The following is a 23115-nucleotide window of genomic DNA, read 5'->3' on the forward strand; positions in this document are numbered from 1 at the left end:
GCAGCTTTTCTTAAAGTAAAAAATCCTGTAATACCTACATTTTATGCACTACCCAAGGTGCACAAGTCTCTTGTTCACCCCCCAGGCAGACCGATTATATCGGCTTGCGGTTCTTTGACTGAAAATATCAGCAAATACTTGGACTCTCATTTGCAGAAACATGTACAAACTCTGTCCTATTATGTACAGGATACTTCACATATGCTGCGGGTCCTTGATGGGGTGTGTGCGCCGCCTGGGGCCCTCTTAGTTGCGCTGGACGTTGAGGCCCTGTATTCAAGCATCCCACATGTTGGGGGACTTCGTACTGTGGCCAAATATCTGGACACCCTGCCTTGTACGGAAAGGGATCATTCTTTCTTTTTGCTTCAGCTCTTGGAGTTTCTGCTTACGCATAACCACTTTGTGTTCGGTACCTCCCACTACCTCCAGGTGCAGGGGACGGCGATGGGGACCACGTGTGCCCCGTCATACGCCAACCTGTACCTGGGGGGCTGGGAGGCGGACATTTTTTCCAATGATGACATTGTCGAGTACCTGTGCCACATTGATGTGTGGCACAGGTACATTGACGATATATTTATGTTGTGGACAGGAGGTGAGGAATTACTGTTGGAGTTCGTACAGATATTGAATACCAACAATTTGAAATTTGAAATTAACATGCACTTATGATGCCTCATCGTTACCCTTCCTGGATCTTCTTATAGGGATGGAGGATGATGGCACTATTACTACAAAACTCTATCGAAAGCCGACTGCATCTAATACAATATTGCATGCAGAAAGCTTTCATCCTGCGCACCTCATTAGCAGTATACCTGTAGGTCAATACTTGAGAGCCAGGAGAAATTGCTCCAACTTGGAGGATTTCAAGTCGGAGGCATTAGAATTGAATTCAAGATTTGAAACTAGAGGCTATTCAAGATCCAGTATCAAAAGAGCATATAGGAGAGCGGTCAATTCGGACCGAGATACCCTTATAGCTCAGAAGAAACCGAAGAAGGGAAATAGTTTTCTTGACACTGTTCCTCTTATTACCCAATATAATAAACAACATGATCAATTTTATAAAATCCTAAAGAGACATTGGCATGTCCTGACTGATGATGTGAGGATACGCCAATGTGTAACAGACAAACCAAAAGTGGCATTTCGGAAAGCCCCTACTATCTCAAATAAACTGGTTAGAAGTCACTACCAGGGTAACCAACGTGGGGATTCTTGTACTGACTGGGGAATCTACAGGTGTGGTTCCTGCAATCAGTGTCCCTATATTAAAGTAGGCCGATCGAATTCCTTCCCACATGTCAACAGAACTGTCCAAATTAGACATTTTATCAATTGTGCCACAGAGGGCGTCGTATACGTACTCTGGTGCAGATGCGACGCCTTCTATATAGGCAAGACTACTAGAAATTTACGTCGTCGCACCTATGAGCATGTAAACGATGTGGAGAGCCACAATTTAGGCTCACCGGTCGCGAGGCATGTCATAGCGTGTGAACTTAATCCAACCAATCGCATATCCTTCAGTGCAGTGGATAGGATACATCCACCCCTGAGAGGAGGCGATTTTGACAAAATCTTAACGCAACGTGAGTGCAGTTGGATTTATAATCTGAAGGCTACTCAGTCTCCGGGACTTAATGACAATTTAAAATATGCCCCATTTTTATGAGGATCATATTCTATCTGAAACAGTGTGTGACATGGGGGGGTATGTGTTTGGGGGACATGGGGTGGTTGGGTGGGATTCGCTCCCCGCATGTTGTGGAGGCATGGGGACCGCTGGCAGCTTCCCAGATGAAAGACGGCACTCACACACTGTGTGTGCCGCCCATTCTTTATTTTTATCATTCAATTATTGCTTAAAATTAAAGGATTTTTTTTTTCTTCAAAAGAAAAGTTTTTCTCAAATACTTTGGTTATGATTAAGAATTAACTATAATTTTGATACTATGTGAATCTGTGTTGTACAACATAATTGGTTGCTTTAGAACTTTGTGATCTTTTCAGGACTGTCTCCTTTAAGAGTCTGTTGCGTTGGACATGGATGCGGCTTGGTGGCATGCCTAGTTTATGTCTCCTATTTTTCCTTTGTCTTAGTCTTCCATCCCTTTCCCTGCTTGCCCCACGTTGCTTTCATGTCCGGCGCTTAGCCTGGCTAGGGGGCGGGCAGAGCCGGACAGTTTTGACCGACTCTTTTGTCCTCTCCCCCCTGTTGCCAGGCTACCACCCGGAACAGCGCAGGGCGCATTGGGCATGCGCGCTGACGCCAATTCCGGGAGGACGGACCACGCTGAGGCGCAGAAGCCGCGCCCACGGAAGTGATGCGGGCTAGGCCTCGGCGTAGACGCCATTTAAGGCGCGTGGAGATAGTCTCTGGCATACCTACCTGACGGTCTGTGTCCTGATGAGCCGAATAATTCGGCGAAACCGGTAGACAAGGTCTGGGCAGCTGAGAGGATGTTTTGCTACCTTCAATAACCATCCACCATCTCTCCTTTTCTACAAACAACCTATGGAGGACATTTATACCTAAGAGAGGAAACGTAAGCATACTACCCTGTGCATACTGAGGCCCTGCTTTTTGCCTCACATTGGGACTGTATCTTTTCTACTCATATTGAGCCCTGTTGACTATACTGATCCTATGGATGCTACTACTTCTCTATGATGCAGGGGAAGTCTCATATGATCTATGCTGTGGTATATCAAGCGGATTCTGTCATGCTATTACTCTGCTACAACCACCTATCTTCATTTAGTTCAAGTTGCCTGCTTTTGGACAGGAACTAAAAATCAGTTTCCTACTGACAGTGTCAATTACACTCAGGACTGTGTGTACACATACACCTTTTTTGTCATCTGATGCTACTAGGCTTGAACTTCCTACTGCATAACGGTTGCCTGCTTGTGGACAGGAACTTGGAGTGCTGACACTGTATCATCTGGTTCTATCTCTACATCTTGTGTGTGACATGTGGTCGCCTTTGGATACTCACATGCCTATTATGGTCAGCCTGTGAATGGGAACTCTGAAAAGCCAGCATTGCATCAAGCTGCACCTTTGATGATTTTTTCTACATGTATCTTGTGCACCCATAGTTGCCTGCTTGAAGACAGGAACTTTAACCCAGTCAAATATCATCTTTTGCATCCTTATATGTTTATATAACATCCTCGTGTACTAGTAGTTGCCTGCTTATGGACAGGAACTATAAGACAGCTGCACATTATATTGCACTTTTGTACGGTCATTAAGGACTCTTTTTCCTCCTCTATAGCCTCTATGGATCATGTTTGTTGAACTATTGGTGACTCACATGCTGAGAGCATGTGCAAAGAAGTTATACTGTTAATATGTTATAACACTCCTTTTCTCCCTCAGTTGTCCAGATACTCAGACCTTCACTTGTATGTTTTATATACATGTTTTAATGCATATTAATAAATGAATTATTTTTATATCATTTTCTGTAATACTTTTTGGCTCATTGAGTTTTGACTTGGGTGCAGATGGGTTCTGCTTCCTTTTCTGATCATTAGGAATAAGAGGAAAAAACAATTTTTCAAAAAGAGCTTATAGTTTTTGAGAAAATCGATTTTAAAGTTTCGAAGGAAAAAAGTATACTTTTAAATGTGGTAAATGTCACTTTTAGTAGCAAACCTAACAGTAGTGTAATTTTACAGGCATCAAACGAAAGCGCAATAAATTTCCTGACGGGGTTTCCAGGGGGTCTATACGCAGCCGCAGCACTTTGGCCAGGGATCACTATACAGCCGCAATATGGCTGCATGAAGATCCCTGGCATTTTTTCCTATTTTCTGTAACGATCGGTGAAGCACAGAGAGGATCTGATTACCAGTGATCTGCAGTATCACAGGAAATACAGATGTATATCAGATTATACGTGATCTGCAGTATCACTGATAATCCGATATACTAGCTAACCTCTGTTCACTTGAGTAGAGTGTAGTGTTTGGTGTAACAGTAACACTTTGAGGACTAGGCCTCAGTGCAGTAAGGAGAGCTGCACAGATTCCTTCCGCAAACCTGAGCTCTCCAAGGCGGGAGGAGTCAGGCTGCCAGCGGGAAGGATATACTGAAAGTAACCCTCTGGCGGAAGGGTCACTTAACAGAACGAGGAACCGCCTCTAACAGTAAGGTCGGTTCTCGAGGTCGGACAAGCCAGGTCGTACACACACGGACAGATAAAGTACAAGATCAGGAGGCAAAGGCGGAGTCAAAGTACAGGCAGGGTTCAGCAACGGGGTATCAGAAATATCGGGGTACAAAATCAGGAGGCAGAAGCAGAGTCAAGGAACGAGCCGGGGTTCGGCAACAGAGTATCAGAAATATCGAGGTACAAGATCAGAGTTCCAAAAGGGTAGTCAAGGCAGGCAGAAAGTCATAACAGATAATCACAATCAAACTAGTACTTTAGCTATCAACAGAATCTAGCTAAGTGTAGGATTACAGCTCCAGCTGGTCCGGGCACACTTGCGGATCTGACTACAGATCTGGGTGCTCCCACATATGTGATCGCACGCCAGACAAAGAGCAAGTGAACAACCAGCAGTATATATACTCTAGGACCTTTCCAGGACCTCCCTAATTGCTGGTCCAATGGGAGCAGTGGAATTTGTCAGCTGACCCAGCTGGTCAGCCGACTCCCTTCTAACAGCTATTTAAACTTTGCCTCTGTGCTCGCGCGCGTGTAAGTCTGAATCTTGGTGGACTATCGGTCCCAGCCACACCAGTACTGTCATGCAATGTATCTAGTGCGGGGGCCGCCTCTGATGCGGATTCCGCCGTTACCAATGCGGATTCCGCCGCTCTGCCTAAGCGGCATGCGGCGGTTTTTTCGCGTTGTGACGCGCTGCTGAACGCGGAAACAGCCGCCTCACTGTGAGAGACGGCGGCTCCGCCGCGTTTCCTCACATTTTCCCAATTTTTTTTTATGTTTAGAGTGTGGGAATTTAAAAAAAAAAAAATTATGTGGGGTCCCCCCTCCTGAAACTTTTTAACCCCTTGTCCCCCATGCAGGCTGGGGTAGCCAGAATGTGGAGCTACGACCGATTGGGACTTCACACCCTGACTATACCAGCTGCAAAAAAGGTCCCCTAATGCCGATTTTTGTTCCGGGGTATATGTTGGGGGGGCCCCCAGGTTTATTTTGCCCTGGGGCCCCATTGTTGCTTAAACCGGCCCTGGCTCCACCCACTGCCTACGTGCCAGAGCCGCTTGTGTTCATCATTTGCCGGCTCAGCGGCTCGCGATTGACCGCTTGAGGTCATGTGCTTTTGATGCACATGACTCTGACGTTTAGAAGAGCACTTCCGCACCGCGGAAATGTCGGCGTGGGGAAAGATGCGCCGGCTGATGCCGATATCATGCTGACAGAGCGGCGGTTATTGCTGCTCCCTGATTGGTGAGTTTTACTTTTGAAATACTTTGTGCTTATTGGTTAGCACTTTTCTTAGACAGTTCTCCATCAGGTCCGTTTTACCTCCCTGCTAGGATTGGTCAATATGTTGCACAGTGGGCGTGGTTTTACATATACATGTGGTGGTAGTCACTGACTGTTGTGTAATGACTTCTTGTACAACTTGACAAAGGCCAATAGGCCAAAACAGCGGGCTGTCGTTGCTTGTTATTGCTTGATGCTGCAATAAATTTCACTGAGCTACAATACACAGTGTGGTGCCGGTCCTTTGAAGAGCTTGCATTACAGTGGCCCCTTGGTACTGGGGTGAGGACCTGGGCACAACAAATCGTGTATGCCTTATCTGGCGCTCCCGGATCCACGTTTCTCAATCATGTTAATGGATTGGATGAAAATTGTGGCAACAAGCATGCCCAAAATCAAATGAATGTGTGAATCGGACATGCTGGAAAGATGGTGGTAACAGTGTGCGATATTGTGATGACCTACAAATGCAATGGATCAACACCCCCCCCCCCCCTCTCCTGGCCCGTGCAGTGTAAAATATCATCAGTTCAGCTATCTCAATTTTCAGTCTTTCCCGCTGTCTCCTCCCCCGCATGGCACTAGACCGTGTATGATGACACACATGCAACATGGGGTATAAGTGCCACCAGGTGTTGGCTCCGCCTCGGGGGAGACAGCAGAGGAGACTGGGAGTTGCAGCAGCTGGACAGGTGAGATGGACTGATTGCTGGTAGATTTCATGCTAAAATCTATTGGAAATTGGTCTGTGGTGTTTCAGTGCACTGCAACCATTGCCGACTGCAATAAGTGTGCAAGGCTCCATAGACGGTAAAAAAGGGGTGACGCAACACAGGTTTACTCTACAAGTGTAAAGGGGTCCTGAAAGTGCTTCTGAAGACGTCAATGCTTTATAAATGCATAATATAGTAGGACAATAGACTATGGTAGGGATTATAGTGTGAGCTCCCCTGAGGACAACGAGTGACATGACTATGTACTCGGTAATGTGCTGCAGAGGCTGTCAGGACCAGGGGTGCCTCTAGCCATTTTGTCACTACAGGCGAGAAAACCTGTGGCGCCCCCCCCCCCCCCCATGAAAATAATCGTAAGGCAGCAATGTTTCACCATAAAATAATCGTAATGCAGCAATCTATCACCATGAAAATAATCGTAATGCAGCCATCTAGCACCATAAAGTAATCGTAATGCAGCAAATAATCGTAATGCAGGAGTATATGACCTTAAAATAATCGTAATGCAGCAATCTATCACCATAAAATCATCGTAATGCAGCAATCTAGCACCATAAAATAATCGTAATGCAGCAATCTAGCACCAGAAAATAATCGCAATGCATCAATCTAGCACCAGAAAATAATCGTAATGCGACAATGTTTCACCGGAAAATAATCGTAATGTGGCAATGTTTCTCCAGAAAATAATCGTAATGCGCCAATGTTTCACCAGAAAATAATCGTAATGCGCCAATGTTTCACCAGAAAATAATCGTAATGTGGCAATGTTCCACCAGAAAATAATCATAATGCGCCAATGTTTCTCCAGAAAATAATCGTAATGTGGCAATGTTTCACCAGAAAATAATCGTAATGCGCCAATGTTTCACCAGAAAATAATCGTAATGCGCCAATGTTTCTCCAGAAAATAATCGTAATGTGCGCAGCGTTTCACCAGAAATTGATCGCAATGTGGGCAGCATTTCACAAGCACCCCTGGGTACAGGAAAGGGAGAGTGGGAAAGAAAATAAGTAGATAGGAGAAGAGATGTTGGAAAATGGAGGAGATGTTAATGAGTGAGAGACAGATGTGTCTCACCACAGGTGGTCCTGTTTGAAAGGGGCGTGTTGAAGCACTGGGGGAATACAAGAGGAGGGAGGGAGGGAGATGGAGTATATGGGAACAGATTCCAGAAGGGAAATTACACAGAGCAGCCAGACACACAAACTTTACAGCAGCCATTACCTTCTTCAGTGTCTGTTTCTCTGCACCTGTCATGGGGGGGGGGGGGGTGGGGGCTGCCTCACTGCTCTGTCTGCTCAAGTGAGACGTCCTGTCGCTGAGACGTCCTGTCAGATAACACTGCGGTGCTGGTGCTTCTGACCTTCTTTTCCCTCTGGCTGAAGCTGGCTCGCTCTCTCTTCTCTCCCGCTCTGCTGTCCACCAGGGGGGATGCAGGGGGGCACAGACTGGCCATCTTCTAAAGTAAGGGGCCAGAGGTCAGCAGCAACATGGAGCCTGGCATCTATGGTAACTCCAGGCATGACTGGCGGTGGGCGGAGTTAGGGGCGTGGCTACACGCAGTAAACACTGCGTCTATGGCTGGTTAGAGGAGGAGAGGCGTGGAGCAGAGCCTTCCTCCCTGTCTATTGGCCGGCCAGCTCCAGGGGGCGGAGGGGAGAGACGTAAGAGCGGTAGCACGCTGCACTCACATGTGTCATCACACGGATGTTGGCTGCCGCTGCTGACAGGAGGACAGGGACATAAATAAAATGTAGTAGCTGCAGGCAGCCGCAGCTGCGCCTTGTGATTGGACTCCGCCCCAAGCAGCTGCCTGTATTGCCTATGGCAACAGGCGCCCCTGGTCAGGACTATATAATTACATATTATCAGGGCCAGATTTACAGGTGTCTGTTGGTGGAAAGGTGGCTCACACCCCTCCCCAAGTGCCTCGCTCTCTCCTTCCCCCCGCAGAGTCCTGATGAGAGTGTAAATGAGAAGTTACTCATTTTGCATTTTACTGACGAGATCTTCCTTCAGTCAGGGGCAGCTCTAGCTACTTAATACTGAGGTTCTTCTAGCTAACTTGTACTTGGGGGTACCTCTGGTTACCTCTAGGCACCTGTAGCTACCTAGGACAGGCAAGGGAAGTAAGGGAGACGGGACAACCAACACACTTGTGGTGCGGTTCGGTGGGGGGTTGTAGGTTCATGGAGGGCGAAGTCTAAGGTGCCAGGACATCTGTGCCTATAAGCTCTTGTGAGGTAAATCTGGGCCTGCATATTATTATTATGGTAGCTTGGGGGAAGTGTGTGGGTGGGCTGAGCAATCTCTGGCATGGAAACTTTAGAAAGAGGCAGAATGTTTTCACTAAGCTTATTTTTTTCAACGTATAACCATTTTTTCTATTGCCTACAGGAATGCGTATTAGTTTGAGCCTTGTCGCTTTCATCATCTTTGCCGTGATCGTCTTGGGCCTTTTCCTCTCCATGGCGGTTAAAACGAAGGTATTCTTAATCACAAAATACTTGTACCTGAAAAATAAATATTATTTTATGGAGACACCAGGCTAATTAATTCTGGTAACTGTTGGCTCATGGCAACTTTGTTCAATATCTGGGGAGCAAATGATGTCATAGTTCTTAATTAAAGTAATATGCACAAAGAGTTCTGGAGTAGCACATCTTACCCATAAGTTGGGTGCTAGACCTGGGTGCTAAGCCACGTCACCCTCAAGTCAATAGTAGCAATGAAGTTCGGTCAGCACTCCGTTGTCACAATGCAGTATTCTATTTTATTGCAAATGTCAACACAAGTTTGACAATTGTTTTGGGGCCACAGAGGATCCCCTTCTTCAGAAAAGTGCAGACATACAATAACATCAATCCTGTAATCAATAATATACCTATAACATGATAGTGAAAAGATCTGAAAGATAAGGGTATCCTTGGAGCTACATGCGTCTACATTGGCGGAATATCATAAAAATAGGAGAATCCCTAGAGGTCTGCGCTCTCATCTCAGTCCGCTGTTATTTCCCAATGACAATGGTTTCTGCCACACATGGTCCTTAATCTGGAACAAAGCGTCCTTTGATTCAATGACATTGACAATTTATAGGATCATGGTGGAAATACCAAAATTTGATCAACAAATTAGTGATTTGAAACAAAGATTGTCTGACAACATACCGCCAGATGAATATGCCAAATATGTGGTGGACTTGGGTAACAGTCTGGAGCAACACAGAAAACAAATACAGAATATCAAAAGAGAAAAATTCCAAAGGGATGCTCTAGTTTATAGGACGGGATATGTATACTCATGAAAAAACCTGTGTCAAAAAGAAGAAGAATTGTGAGGGCTAAACCTAATGAGTATCGACAAGGTGAATAGAGAGGTGAATCGACTGATTTTTTGGTACAGACATCATCGGACAATATATCCAGCGAAGAAACCGTTGAGGTGGTAAGCGGCGGAAATATAAAAGAGCGCCTGAGGCAGCGATCCAGACAGCCCAGAGCAGGCAGCCAGAAAGTAACCCAATTGAAAGCATAGTGGTCAACATATCTGCCAAATAGTTGACCCCTTCCCAACAATCTCTTTTGGAAAAAGGACTATCGTTCGCGCCAACTCACACAGACGACTCACACAGACGGCTCTCTGCACAGATGACTCACACAGACGGCTCTTTGCACAGAATAATCACACAGACGACTCACACAGACTTTCCCTGCCTGCACAGATGACTCACACAGACCTTCCCTGCCTGCACAGATGACTCACACAGACTTTCCCTGCCATCACAGATGACTCGCACAGATGACTCACTCAGACGGCTCTCTGCACAGATGACTCACACAGACGACTCACACAGACGGCTCTCTGCACAGATGACTCACACAGACGACTCACACAGACTTTCCCTGCCTGCACAGATGACTCACACAGACTTTCCCTGCCATCACAGATGACTCGCACAGATGACTCACTCAGACGGCTCTCTGCACAGATGACTCACACAGACGACTCACACAGACTTTCCCTGCCTGCACAGATGACTCACACAGACTTTCCCTGCCATCACAGATGACTCACTCAGACGGCTCTCTGCACAGATGATTCACACAGACTTCGGCTCCCTGCACTTTGCATTGTTAACACCTCACCAGAGGTGTTGGTAACTTGTTAAGACCTCACCAGATGTGTCGGTAGCTTGTTAAGACCTCACCAGAGGTGTCGGTAACTATCGTCAGGCTTACCGCTTGTTGCAGGCTTTATGAATTGACATTTGCTGACAATTTACTGACATGTGTTGGAGGTAACTACAGCCAAGTTGGTAATTTATCTCCCTGGTCGGTAATTGTAGCTTTTCATGCAGTAACAGCCTTTATGAATTGACAAATTTGCTAAGTGGTCGGGAAAGCCTGCTGTTTTCAGCATTACCGCATGCAGTACTGCTTTATGAATTGAGGCCTTTTTCAGTCAGCCTCAGGAGAGGCCTTTTTTCCAAGATCGGAAATGAGTGAGGATAGTTTGAGACTCGGAGATACTAATCTGCGTATTAAGAGTAGCTTTAATCCTCCATCATGTCAGATCATAGACAAATTTATGAAGAAAGTTACAGAAGAGATCGATCAGATACTTGGTAATTCCAACATGGGCCACAATTGTCAGGTTAGACACAATCTCAATCAAGAACAACGACAAGCACCATGTGAACTAAGTGATGATAAATCTATAGTTATAAAACAGGCGGATAAGGAGGAGCGGTGGTCATTATGGACGTGGAATATTATAAAAGTGAAATTAATCGACTGTTGTCAGATATTACAACTTACAGCAAATTGATGGTAGAACTGAAGAGTTTTTTAAATATATCAAGGAAACAGTATTTCAAGCCTACCATGAAAATATTATTGATGATAAACTCAAACGGTATCTGATACAGGAGGACTCTATGGTCCCCGTGTTCTACATTTGTCTGAAAATTCACAAAAACAGTGCACGCCCCCCAGGCCGCCCCATAGTAGCGGGTATTAACTCCATCTTCTCCCCAATAGCCAAATACCTTGATCAGATACTGAGACCGTTTGTCTTAGCAGGAAAATCATTTTTGAGAGACACTACCACGTTTCTGGAAGAAATTAAGAAACTGTCTGAGATTCCAAAGGGGGCATTGTTGGTTACTATGGATGTTGAATCCCTCTGCACCTCCAACCCTCATGATGGAGGTGTGGAGGCGGTTCAACACATTTTGGAATGTGCTTCAGATTTTTCTGGGGCACAAAGGGTATTTTTGTGAAAGTTGTTGCACATATTGTTGACCTGTAACTATTTCTTGGTGGAGGATCAGTTTTATTTACAGCTAAGGGGAACAGCGATGGGCTCGAACGTGGCCCCCACCTATGCAAATGTGTTCATGAACGCATATGAAGAAACATTTGTCTACACTAATACAACTTTTTTGCAAAATACAGTATGTTGGATGCGATATATTGATGAAATATTTTGCGTGTGGGCGGGGCCACATTTGAGCCTTATACAATTGGTGGCACAGTTGGAATCACAGTGTCCATGCATTAAATTGACGGTACATAATCATGAGTATGAGGTCAGTTTTCTTGATGTAATAATGAGATTGAAGAATGGGAAACTTAGCACAGACATCTATGTGAAGCCCACTGACACTAACTCGACTTTGTCATATGATAGTTTTCATCCCCCTAGTAACTATCTATTCCAGGTAGCCAGTTGATGATTGATAGTTGATGATGAGGATTTATGTAACGATAGACTTGATGAGATGCAGTCTAAATTTCAGAAGAGACATTATCCAAAACCATTGTTGGATAGGGCCAGGCAGGATATTGATAGGACAGACAGGACAGATAGGACCAATCGTAGGAGGGGACACAACAAGGATTCCATTTGTTAGTCAGTTTAACGCATATAGTGAAGATATAGCTAAGATTTTGAGGAAAAATTGGCATCTTTTGAAAGATAGCTTCCCATAGATTAGTGAGTTCCAGACTTTGCCACTGATGTCATACAGAAGATGTCATACAGATGTCATACAGAAGAGCACCGACCCTTAAGGATAAATTAGTACATGCGGACTTCGGATTTCAAAAAGAAAATGTATGTAGATCCGTTAGACCTAATGGTGCATACCCATGTTTGGGTTGCGTGCATTGCAATAGCGTTATTAATAGCAGTTATGTCACGCTTCCCTATAGTGGAAAAAAATTATTTATTAATGGCCGATATGATTGTAACTCCAGGCTTGTTATATATGCCCTCAAATGTCCATGTGGCCTGCTCATTGGGCAGACCACACAGAGAATAAAAGATGGATTATCTGTTTATAAAAGCACAATTCGGAAACCTGCCTTAGAGTTAACAGTTCCCCAACATTTTGCACAGGCTAAACATTCCGTCAATCAATTGAGATTCCAGGTTCTGGAACAGGTAAATCCATCTAGACGGGGAGGCAATAGGGTTAGAAAGTTATTGTATCGAGAGGCAGTATGGATACGTAGGTTAGACACTCTTGAACCCAGAGGTCTTAATAGGGAGTATGATATGACACCGCTTATTTAAATCAAACATATACAGTGGTGTGAAAAACTATTTGCCCCCTTCCTGATTTCTTATTCTTTTGCATGTTTGTCACACTTAAATGTTTCTGCTCTTCAAAAACTGTTAACTATTAGTCAAAGATAACATGATTGAACACAAAATGCAGTTTTAAATGATGGTTTTTATTATTTAGTGAGAAAAAAAACTCCAAATCTACATGGCCCTGCCCCTGTGTGAAAAAGTGATTGCCCCCCTTGTTAAAATATAACTTAACTGTGGTTTATCACACCTGAGTTCAATTTCTATAGTCACCCCCAGACCTGATTACTGCCACACCTGTTTCAATCAAGAAATCGCTTAAATAGGAGCTATCTGACACAGAGAAGTAGACCAAAAGCACCTCAAAAGCTAGACATCATCCCAAGATCCAAAGAAATTCATGAACAAAGGAGAACAAAAGTACTGTAATTGAGATCTATCAGTCTGGTAAAGGTTATAAAGCCATTTCTAAAGCTTTGGGACTCCAGCGAACCACAGTGAGAGCCATTATCCACAAATGGCAAAAACATGGAACAGTGATGAACCTTCCCAGGAGTGGCCGGCCGACCAAAATTACCCCAAGAGCGCAGAGAAAACTCATCCGAGAGGCCACAAAAGACCCCAGGACAACATCTAAAGAACTGCAGGCCTCACTTGCCTCAATTAAGGTCAGTGTTCACGACTCCACCATAAGAAAGAGACTGGGCAAATACGACCTGCATGGCAGATATCCAAGGCACAAACCACTTTTAAGCAAAAAGAACATTAAGGCTTGTCTCAATTTTGCTAAAAAACATCTCAATGATTGCCAAGACTTTTGGGAAAATACCTTGTGGACCAACGAGACAAAAGTTGAACTTTTTGGAAGGTGCATGTCCCGTTACATCTGGCGTAGAAGTAACAGCATTTCAGCAAAAGAACATCATACCAACAGTAAAATATGGTGGTGGTAGTGTGATGGTCTGGGGTTGTTTTGCTGCTTCAGGACCTGGAAGGGTTGCTGTGATAGATGGAACCATGAATTCTACTGTCTACCAAAAAATCCTGAAGGGGAATGTCCGGCCATCTTTTCATCAACTCAAGCTGAAGCGATCTTGGGTGCTGCAGCAGGACAATGACCCAAAACACACCAGCAAATCCACCTCTGAATGGCTGAAGAAAAACAAAATGAAGACTTTGGAGTGGCCTAGTCAAAGTCCTGACCTGAATCCTATTGAGATGTTGTGGCATGACCTTAAAAAGGCGGTTCATGCTAGAAAACCCTCAAATAAAGCTGAAGTACAACAATTCTGCAAAGATGAGTGGGACAAAATTCCTCCAGAGCGCTGTAAAAGACTCGTTGCAAGTTATCGCAAACGCTTGATTGCAGTTAATGCTGCTAAGGGTGGCCCAACCAGTTATTAGGTTCAGGGGGCAATTTCTTTTTCACACAGGGCCATGTAGGTTTTGAGTTTTTTTTCTCACTAAATAATAAAAACCATCATTTAAAACTGCATTTTGTGTTCAATTATGTTATCTTTGACTAATAGTTAACGTTTTTTGATGAGCAGAAACATTTAAGTGTGACAAACATGCAAAAGAATAAGAAATCAGGAAGGGGGCAAATAGTTTTTCACACGACTGTATGTGGTGGTGTATTTTGATATGGATCATGGTCCTATTTATGTTTGTTTATTTGCTTTTTTGTTTTTTATTTAGGCTCCCTCTTGTTGTGTCCCCTATGGTGATCTATAGGATTGTGAAGTTTGGTTTGTGATATCTTTAATTCAGACTCTAGTGTGCCCGTATGTTTTCAATGGGTTGCTAGGCAGACGCTTTGACTTTTACTATGCGGTGGGGTGGAAGGCGTGCCTGAGACGCCGATGTACACACCAGCAATCACGTGAATCCTAGAGAAATCTCTGCATTGCATGAATTGAATGCAGTTATTAAAGTGGTCTGAAAGTCAGCATTTCGACTTTGCTCTAAAAAATTCCTTGCAGCGTTAAAGCTACCATTTTTTAGCAGAACATCACTGAAATGGTTAAACAAAGCACTTTGTCCTGCTATTCAGCTTCAAATCTGCATCCAAACTGGAGATAACAGTACCTTTGTTTACATTCCATTGTTGATACATGTGTCTGTAACAAGTAAAAAACACTTTCTGAGAAGCTGTCTCTGCTTCAGGCACACACACAGTTCAGAAAAACTCATTAGAAGATTTTAATATATAATAAAAAGCAGTTAGACTAAAATGCAATGGCAGCTTTCAGGGCAAGAAAAACTACACTTTGGAAACTTGTAATTTGTAGACAGACAATATTACTTGTGCACAAAAGCAAATATGATAACTGTATGAATAATAAAAAGTAGAAAAACACATTTTTATTGAATGTTGTGTCAGAGTTTCAGACCACTTTAAGTGTAGAGTTTTTGTTTTTTTTGTAATCTCAATGTAGAAATTACACCGTCAGAAGAACCATGAAGGTGACCAACAGAGACCAGCAGAGACTAAGCGACCTTTTTCATCAGGAAACACGACCGCAACGATGTAGGTGATAATAAGGATGCTACATTCTGTATGTGTAACACGGCTTCCTGTTGTGAGTGCAACTGCAATCTCACAACTGCTAGTTTGCTTAACTGTTTGCAGCTCTCACCATCCTATGATATTTCCCACGTGAAGGCTGCAGACCATTTCCACCTAACAGTAAACCAGGACAGGTTTACCAGATTTCCTGTGTTCTCCAAATGTTCTCCGCCTTAACAGCAGAAGCTCAGTATATGAGGCTCAGTGATTGCCTTACAAGATAGAGGAGGGAGAGGAGAGGTGGATCAATAAGTCATACAGAATAGTACTTTACCTGCTGCAGAAAGTCTCCCTCTTAAGCAGGCCTGGACAAAAGTTTATGCGGCCCAGGCCGTATTGTGCAGACCATGGGCCACATTCTTCAAATTCAAAGTTTGCATCAAATTAAATTTTGTCTCCACGATGATGTATAGGGGGCGGCTCGATCGCGCAATGTGTTCACCTGCCAATGCGGATGTGAACATTAATTCTTCGCTGGGAACTGTCCGATTGGCCATCTCTACCCTCAAATACTGCCTCTCTAGTACAGCCACAGTACTCCAAGTGGTGCCTCCTCTAGTATAGAAACTTATCCTAGTACCACCCTAAAGCAAGCATGGCCTCATCTATCATAACCACACATTCCAGTATTGTACCTTCTGCAAGTATTCTACCTTCTTATAGATCAACACACCAAAGTACTATCCTTTCCCTCAACACTGCCACCTCTAGCATAGCCAGTACTGCACCTCCCTCAAGTTCCGCCCCCTCTAGTGTAGCCACACACAAGATATTGCACCTCCTTCAATTCTCACCCACTCTAGTGTAGCCGGTCTAAATAGGACCTTCTTGGGAGTACGTTAAAAAGGGGCGCTGGGAAAAAAGGGCGCGGGGTTTTAAACGATAAACATGGATAACGTTTAAAAATATAATGTACTATATTTCATTTAAAAATAATGTTTTATAAAGTTATAAATCATTAAATAATGTGCATGAAATCGGCAATTGTAAAAACGTTTATCTTCCGTTTAAAAAGTGAAATGTATAATAACGTTTTAAAAAAAATTAGTAAGTAACCCTCCCTGTACCTACCCCTAATCCCTAGACCCCCGTATTGGTGCCTAAACCTAAGACCCCCCTGGTGGTGCCTAAACCTAAGACCCCCCTGGTGGTGCCTAAACCTAAGACCCCCCTGGTGGTGCCTAAACCTAAGACCCCCCTGGTGGTGCCTAAACCTAAGACCCCCCTGGTGGTGCCTAAACCTAAGACCCCCCTGGTGGTGCCTAAACCTAAGACTCCCCTGATGGTGCCTAAACCTAAGATCCCCCTGGTGGTGCCTAAACCTAAGACCCTCCTTAGTGATCACTGTATTGTGTGTAGAATAATGTTTTAGAAACAGTAAGGGATAAAATACATTACAATTAACGTTACGTACTGATCGCTTTATTTTGTGAATAATAATGTTTTACAAACAGTAAGGGATAACATTTAAAATAATGTTTTATTGAAATAGGAAACGTAAATCATCACAAGCAGTTATAAAACATTAAAAATCTTCGGGCGCCGTTGGAAAACGTTATTATTCTCGGGCGCCCTTTTTTCCTGTTCGGCGCCCAGTAAACGATATTTATTATGGGAGTGAATGGCGGCGCCCGATTTGTCCACTAGCCTCTTGCGTCCTTTTTTACTGTTTCCCTTCTTGGAATCCCACAGTCTTATTTTGGTGCTGCAGGCTAACAAACTATGTTTAATGTCTCAAGTGTACAATAATGTTTATTCAGCTCTCATACCGATGGATTTTAAACTATTGAACTTTCCATCTGTCCTGAACTCAGTAGTGTTCTTTTCAGTCACATAGGAGTTTTATGACCTCTGATTAGTTATTAGTGAGTTACACTGTTCCTAACTGCAGTCCTGCTACAGAGAAACTGTGTTCTGTGTGACAATTATATTCTAAGACAGAGTGCCAGTTGGGTGAGGGAAATGATTGGACAGGCTAATTCCAGCTCTGACATTTCATTTCTTTTGTTTCCAGGTTGCAGCAGATACCAGAGTATTCCTGCCAATACTAAAATCAAACGGTTATCCAATTTTAAATGACTCCATTAAAAAAGTAATATATGAATGTTCTCCTCTTCAAAGGCTTTGTCTTCCTCTGTAATTCTGAACGTTTGGTGCAAGGTTTCCATTACAGACACAGTCAATATGATACAACAAGGAAAGACTGTATAGAATATTAGAGATCATTATGAGTTAAAACAATTGAAAAATGGTATGAAGCACTTATTTTTCAAGTCAAGTTGCATGCAATAATGTTTTCAAGTCCTTGCTGTTTTAGAATTAGCATGAGTCCTCTCAATGTTCGCAGATGATGTATTACTCACTATTACTATACCCCTAACCTCACTACCTTCTCTACACTCTATATTACGTGACTTCGAAATAATACCTGGATTTAAATTAAATCAAGACAAAACTGAGGCCTTGCTAATTCAAATACCAGCAGACCTACTTCAAACATTAACTCAGACTTACCCATACAATGGGAAACCTTACACTCTCAAATACTTAGGCCTACACCTTTCCTCTTTCTACTCCACATTATATCAACATAATTTCCTGCCATTAATGCTATTATCAAAGACCTCCTCAAATGGAATACTTATAAGATCTCTTGGATGGGTAGAATATATGTCCTCAAAATGAATATTTTACCCCGCCTTCTCTACTTATTTGAAACCTTACCTGTTAGGGTCCCTGCAACCCAGCTCAATTTACTCCAACAAGATTTTTTTTAAATTTGTCTGGGACCACAAATGACCTAGAATATGAAAAACAGTCCTCCTAGCCCCCAGAGAACAAGGAGGCCATGGCCTACCTCATTTAAAGTATTACTATCAAGCAACAAATTTAAGACAACTAACAGAATGGTCTGACTATAGAGTTTTTACCAAATGGGGTCAATTTCGAAGCTAAAAGTGTCTACCCCATTTCCCTGGCTTCTATGCTTTGGTCTCAGTCCCACCCCCTAAAACTCCTCCACGCAACCTACTGCCCACAATTGCATTTACCCTTCAAATTTGGAGCAATACCACTCACCAGATGCATCTCAAATATTCCCCCTCACCATTTATTCCCCATATTGGGGAACCCCATGTTCTCTCCAGTGGTCTCAGAGGAGATGAGGAGATGGTATGGACTAGGATACTTTCGCCTTAATAATTGGATAGACTTCCACACAAGTGAGCTCATTACTAAACCCACATTAGAGGAAAGGAAAAAAATATCCCGTACTCCACAACTATTTTTAGAGTTCACTCAAATTACTCATTTTCTTAGCTCATATTTAAAGAAAACTTCATACTCTATGCAACATTCATCTTTTGAATGTTTATGTGCCCATAAAGGTCATCAAAAAGGGCTTATCTCCCAAATATACTCTCTCCTCCACTCTAAGTCTAACTTTTTATCTCCAACCCACTCTTATATGGCTAGTTGGGAAGAAACCCTCTCTATTTCTGTATCTGAATTGAGGATTGAGGAAATATCTGGGAAAATGTGAGAGCTTCCTCAATGGGTATCCAGGTAAAAGAAAATATTTACAAAATTCTGTTTAGGTGGCATCTTAACTTAGACCACCTGGCTAAGATTTATGATACTTCCTCTGACCTTTGCTGGAGAGGCTGTGGTTTAAAAGGAACTCTAGAACACATGGGGCTCGATTCACAAAGCGGTGATAACCCAGTTATCACGCCTAAAAGACTTTAGGCGTGATGACCTTTTCACCACTGAGTTATCACCGATTTTTCCTGCTCTTCGCGCGAAGTTACCGCGCGTACGCGCGTTCGCGCGTGAGAGCGCGCGCAAAGTCCCATAGGGCTTAATAGGAGCTTCGCGCGAAGCGGGGGCCGCTGCGCGCGCGCGTGAGCGGTTGCGCGCGCAAAACTTTGCGCGCGGTAACTTCGCGCGAGTTTCTTCTTATCATGCCTAAAGTGACTTTAGGCGTGATAAGGGCCTTTTCACCACGGTGCTAACACTTTGCACCGCTTGGTGAATCGAGCCCATGGGGCCTGATTCACAAAGCGGTGCTAACAGTTAGCACCCTGGTGAAAAGCCCTTTATCATGCCTAAACTCAGTTTAGGCATGATAAGTTTAGGTGTGATAAGTTTAGGTGTGATAAGTTTAGGCATGATAAGTTTAGATAAGTTTAGATCGCTTGCAAAGTCCCGCACGCAAAGCAGCGCCATTAAACGTTATACAAAGTGCACCAGTCTTTGCTAGCGTAAAACTTTTGATCAGCTGTGCACTGCGGTGCTAACGCAGTTGGCGCTTAAACTTAGCATGCCTAAACTTATCACACCTAAACTTATCACACCTAAACTTATCATGCCTAAACTGAGTTTAGGCATGATAAAGGGCTTTTCACCAGGGTGCTAACTGTTAGCACCGCTTTGTGAATCAGGCCCATAGAGTATTCTGGTTTTGTCCCTATATTGTCCCTCTATGGTCTGAAATACAAACTATGATATCGAATGTTTCAAGGATCTTGATCTCTCTTGAACCTCTCACTATGCTCCTAGGTCTCCCATTACCTAACGTAAGAAAACACACCAGGCTATTAAGCAATCATATCCTCACAACCACCAGATTAGCTATAGCTTCTTCATGGAAAAACATAGCTCCCCCTCTGATATCTGATATTACCAGAAAGATCTCCTGGACCAAAAATATGGAATACTTAACAGCAAAACTGAGGGACATGGAAGATAGACACCAAAAAATTTGGGAACCATGGGAATCTTATATTTCTAACAATATTCCTCCCTATTATAATACGACTCTATATGGAGCATATTGAGATGTTCTTACATGGGATCGAATCCCCTCATGTTGATGTACTACTTTATCTACTAGGGAATATTGATAAATATACCCTAAAGCTCTTGTCTTGGCCTTTTATCTACCATTTTATTGTATTCTACAGTAGGCTGATGCAACATTTCTTCCTCTTTAACGTTATTCTTCTCTATTTTCTATTCCTCTCAACTTCTATTTCTTCTTTCTTCTTCTTTAGAGTCCTTACCATATCTTATCTCATATATATATATATATATATATATATATATATATATATATATATATATATATATATATATATATATATATATATATATATATATATATAGTTTATGCTTGCAATTACACTCACCTAAAGGATTATTAGCAACACCTGTTCAATTTCTCATTAATGCAGTTATCTAATCAACCAATCACATGGCAGTTTCTTCAATGCATTTAGGGATGTGGTCCTGGTCAAGACTTTGGCCTCAATTTACTAAGCTTATCTCCTGTCTTTAATAACGTTTCTATAGTTATCACCATGGTGATGAGGCATGTAGTATTCAGGAAACATTTTACCTCAGGCAATCCTAGAGTTAACTCTTCTGTCTTTAATAACTCTTCAATCCTTAAAATAACTCCAGAATTATAAACTTAAAGACAGGCCTCAATTCACTAAGATCATGCTGGAGATAATAAGGTAAGAGAAAACTTGCCACCACGCAGTGAGAGCGCTATCTTATCTCTTCATTCCTTAAGTTACCTCCTCTGTAGTTAAGTTACCTCCTCTGTAGTTAAGTTACCTCCTCTGTAGTTATTTTCACACGCAGTTAATTAACAGCCTGTCTTTAACTTTAGAATTCTGGAGTTATTTTAAGGATTGAAGAGTTAACTTAAAGACAGAAGAGTTAACTTTAGGTTTTCCTGAGGTAAAATGTTTCCTGAATACTACATGCCTTATCTCATGGTGATAACTCTAGAAACATTATTAAAGACAGGAGATAAGCTTAGTGAATTGAGGCCAATCTCCTGAACTCCAAACTGAATGTCAGAATAAGAAGGAAAGGTGATTTAAGCAATTTTGAGCGTGGCATGGTTGTTGGTGCCAGGCGGGCCGGTCTGAGTATTTCAAAATGTGCTCACTTACTGGGATTTTCACGAACAACAATTTCTAGGGTTTTCAAAGAATGGTGTGAAATGGGAAAATCATCCAGTATGTGGCAGTCCTGTGGGCGAAAATGCCTTGAGGATGCTAGAGGTCAGAGGAGAATGGGCCGACTGATTCAAGCTGATAGAAGAGCAACGTTGACTGAAATAACCACTCGTTACAACCGAGGTATGCAGCAAAGCATTTGTGAAGCAACACGCACAACCTAGAGCCGGATGGGCTACAACAGCAGAAGACCCCACCGGGTACCACTCATCTCCACTACAAATAGGATAAAGAGGCTACAATTTGCACGAGCTCACCAAAATTGAACAGCTGAAGACTGGAAAAATATTGCCTGGTCTGATAAGTCTCTAAAGAGTCAGAATTTGGCATAAACAGAGTGAGAACATGGATCTATCATGCTTTGTTACCACTGTGCAGGCTGGTGGTGGTATAATGGTGTGGGGGATGTTTTCTTGGCACACTTTAGGCCCCTTAGTGCCAATTGGGCATCATTTAAATGCCACGGGGTACCTGAGCATTTTTTCTGACCATGTCCATCCCTTCATGACCACTATGTACCCATCCTCTGATGGCTACTTCCAGCAGGATAATGCACTATGTCACAAAGCTCGAATCATTTCAAATTGGTTTCTTGAACATGACAATGAGTTCATTGTACTAAAATGGCCCCCACAGTCACCAGATCTCAACCCAATAGAGCATCTTTGGGATGTGATGGAACGGGAGCTTTGTGCCCTGGATGTGCATCCCACAAATCTCCATCAACTGCAAGATGCTATCCTATCAATATGGGCCAACATTTCTAAAGAATGCTTTCAGCACCTTGTTGAATCAATGCCACGTAGAATTAAGGCAGTTCTGAAGGCGAAAGGGGGTCAAACACTGTATTAGTATGGAGTTCATAATAATCCTTTAGGTGAGTATGGGTTTCTGTTATTGATACTTTTCAAATACTACATGTTGACATTCTATTCATATAGATCCCCAGATGGGCACTGACTGTATTCTCAAAACCACATATAATGTTACAATTAGTATTTTTCTCTCTTACAGTTTTATTGAAGTTTCTTTTTGATAGGATATCCTATGCTCACGGGCATCCATCTGAAAATGGCGCCTGTGAATAATGGCGCACAGTGTTGCCGCTAATCCGTTTGCCGCTTATCGCTATTTAACGTTAAAGCCTTATTGTTATTTAGCATTAAAACCTTATCGTTATTTAGCGTTAACACACAGAACCCTCTCTGTACCTATCCCTAACCCCTAAACCCCCCCGGTGGTGCCTAACCCTAAAACCCCCCCTTGTGGTTCCTAACCCTAAGACCCCCTGGTGGTGTATATTGTACTGTAACTATACCTAACCCTACTGTCACACAGCACCCTCCCTGTACCTAACCCTAACCACCCCCTTGGTAGTGCCTAACCCTAAGACCCCCCTGGTGGTGCCTAACCCTAAGACACCCCCCCCCCCAGTGGTGCCTAACCCTAACCTTGACAGTGTTACATTAAATCCATTCACCGTTTTGCAGTTAAATAACGTCTGCAGTTTGGCTTATGTAGGGCGCTATTTATAAATAACGTTAGTGTGTGCCACTATTGATAAATAACGTTAGTGTGTGCCGTTTTTCTTCTTTTTTCCCTGCGCGCCATTATTATGCAGTACTAACGATAAATAGCGATAAGCGTATCTTTTTAATGCGGCGCCATTCTTATGCATAGGCGCTGTGCGCCATTATTC

General features: G+C 43.1%; 1 long non-coding RNA gene across 1 annotated transcript; it reads left to right on the forward strand.

The window, feature by feature from the left end:
* Window positions 1-4663: 4663 nt before the first annotated feature.
* LOC137545091 (uncharacterized) lies at window positions 4664-17488 on the forward strand. Its single transcript, XR_011025991.1, has 4 exons — window positions 4664-4724; window positions 8613-8701; window positions 15254-15345; window positions 17399-17488. It is a non-coding gene; the product is annotated as an uncharacterized lncRNA (long non-coding RNA).
* Window positions 17489-23115: the final 5627 nt, after the last annotated feature.

The sequence above is a fragment of the Hyperolius riggenbachi genome, chromosome 2 (genome assembly GCF_040937935.1).
Source record: "Hyperolius riggenbachi isolate aHypRig1 chromosome 2, aHypRig1.pri, whole genome shotgun sequence".
In the NCBI taxonomy this organism is placed as follows: Eukaryota; Metazoa; Chordata; class Amphibia; order Anura; family Hyperoliidae; genus Hyperolius; species Hyperolius riggenbachi.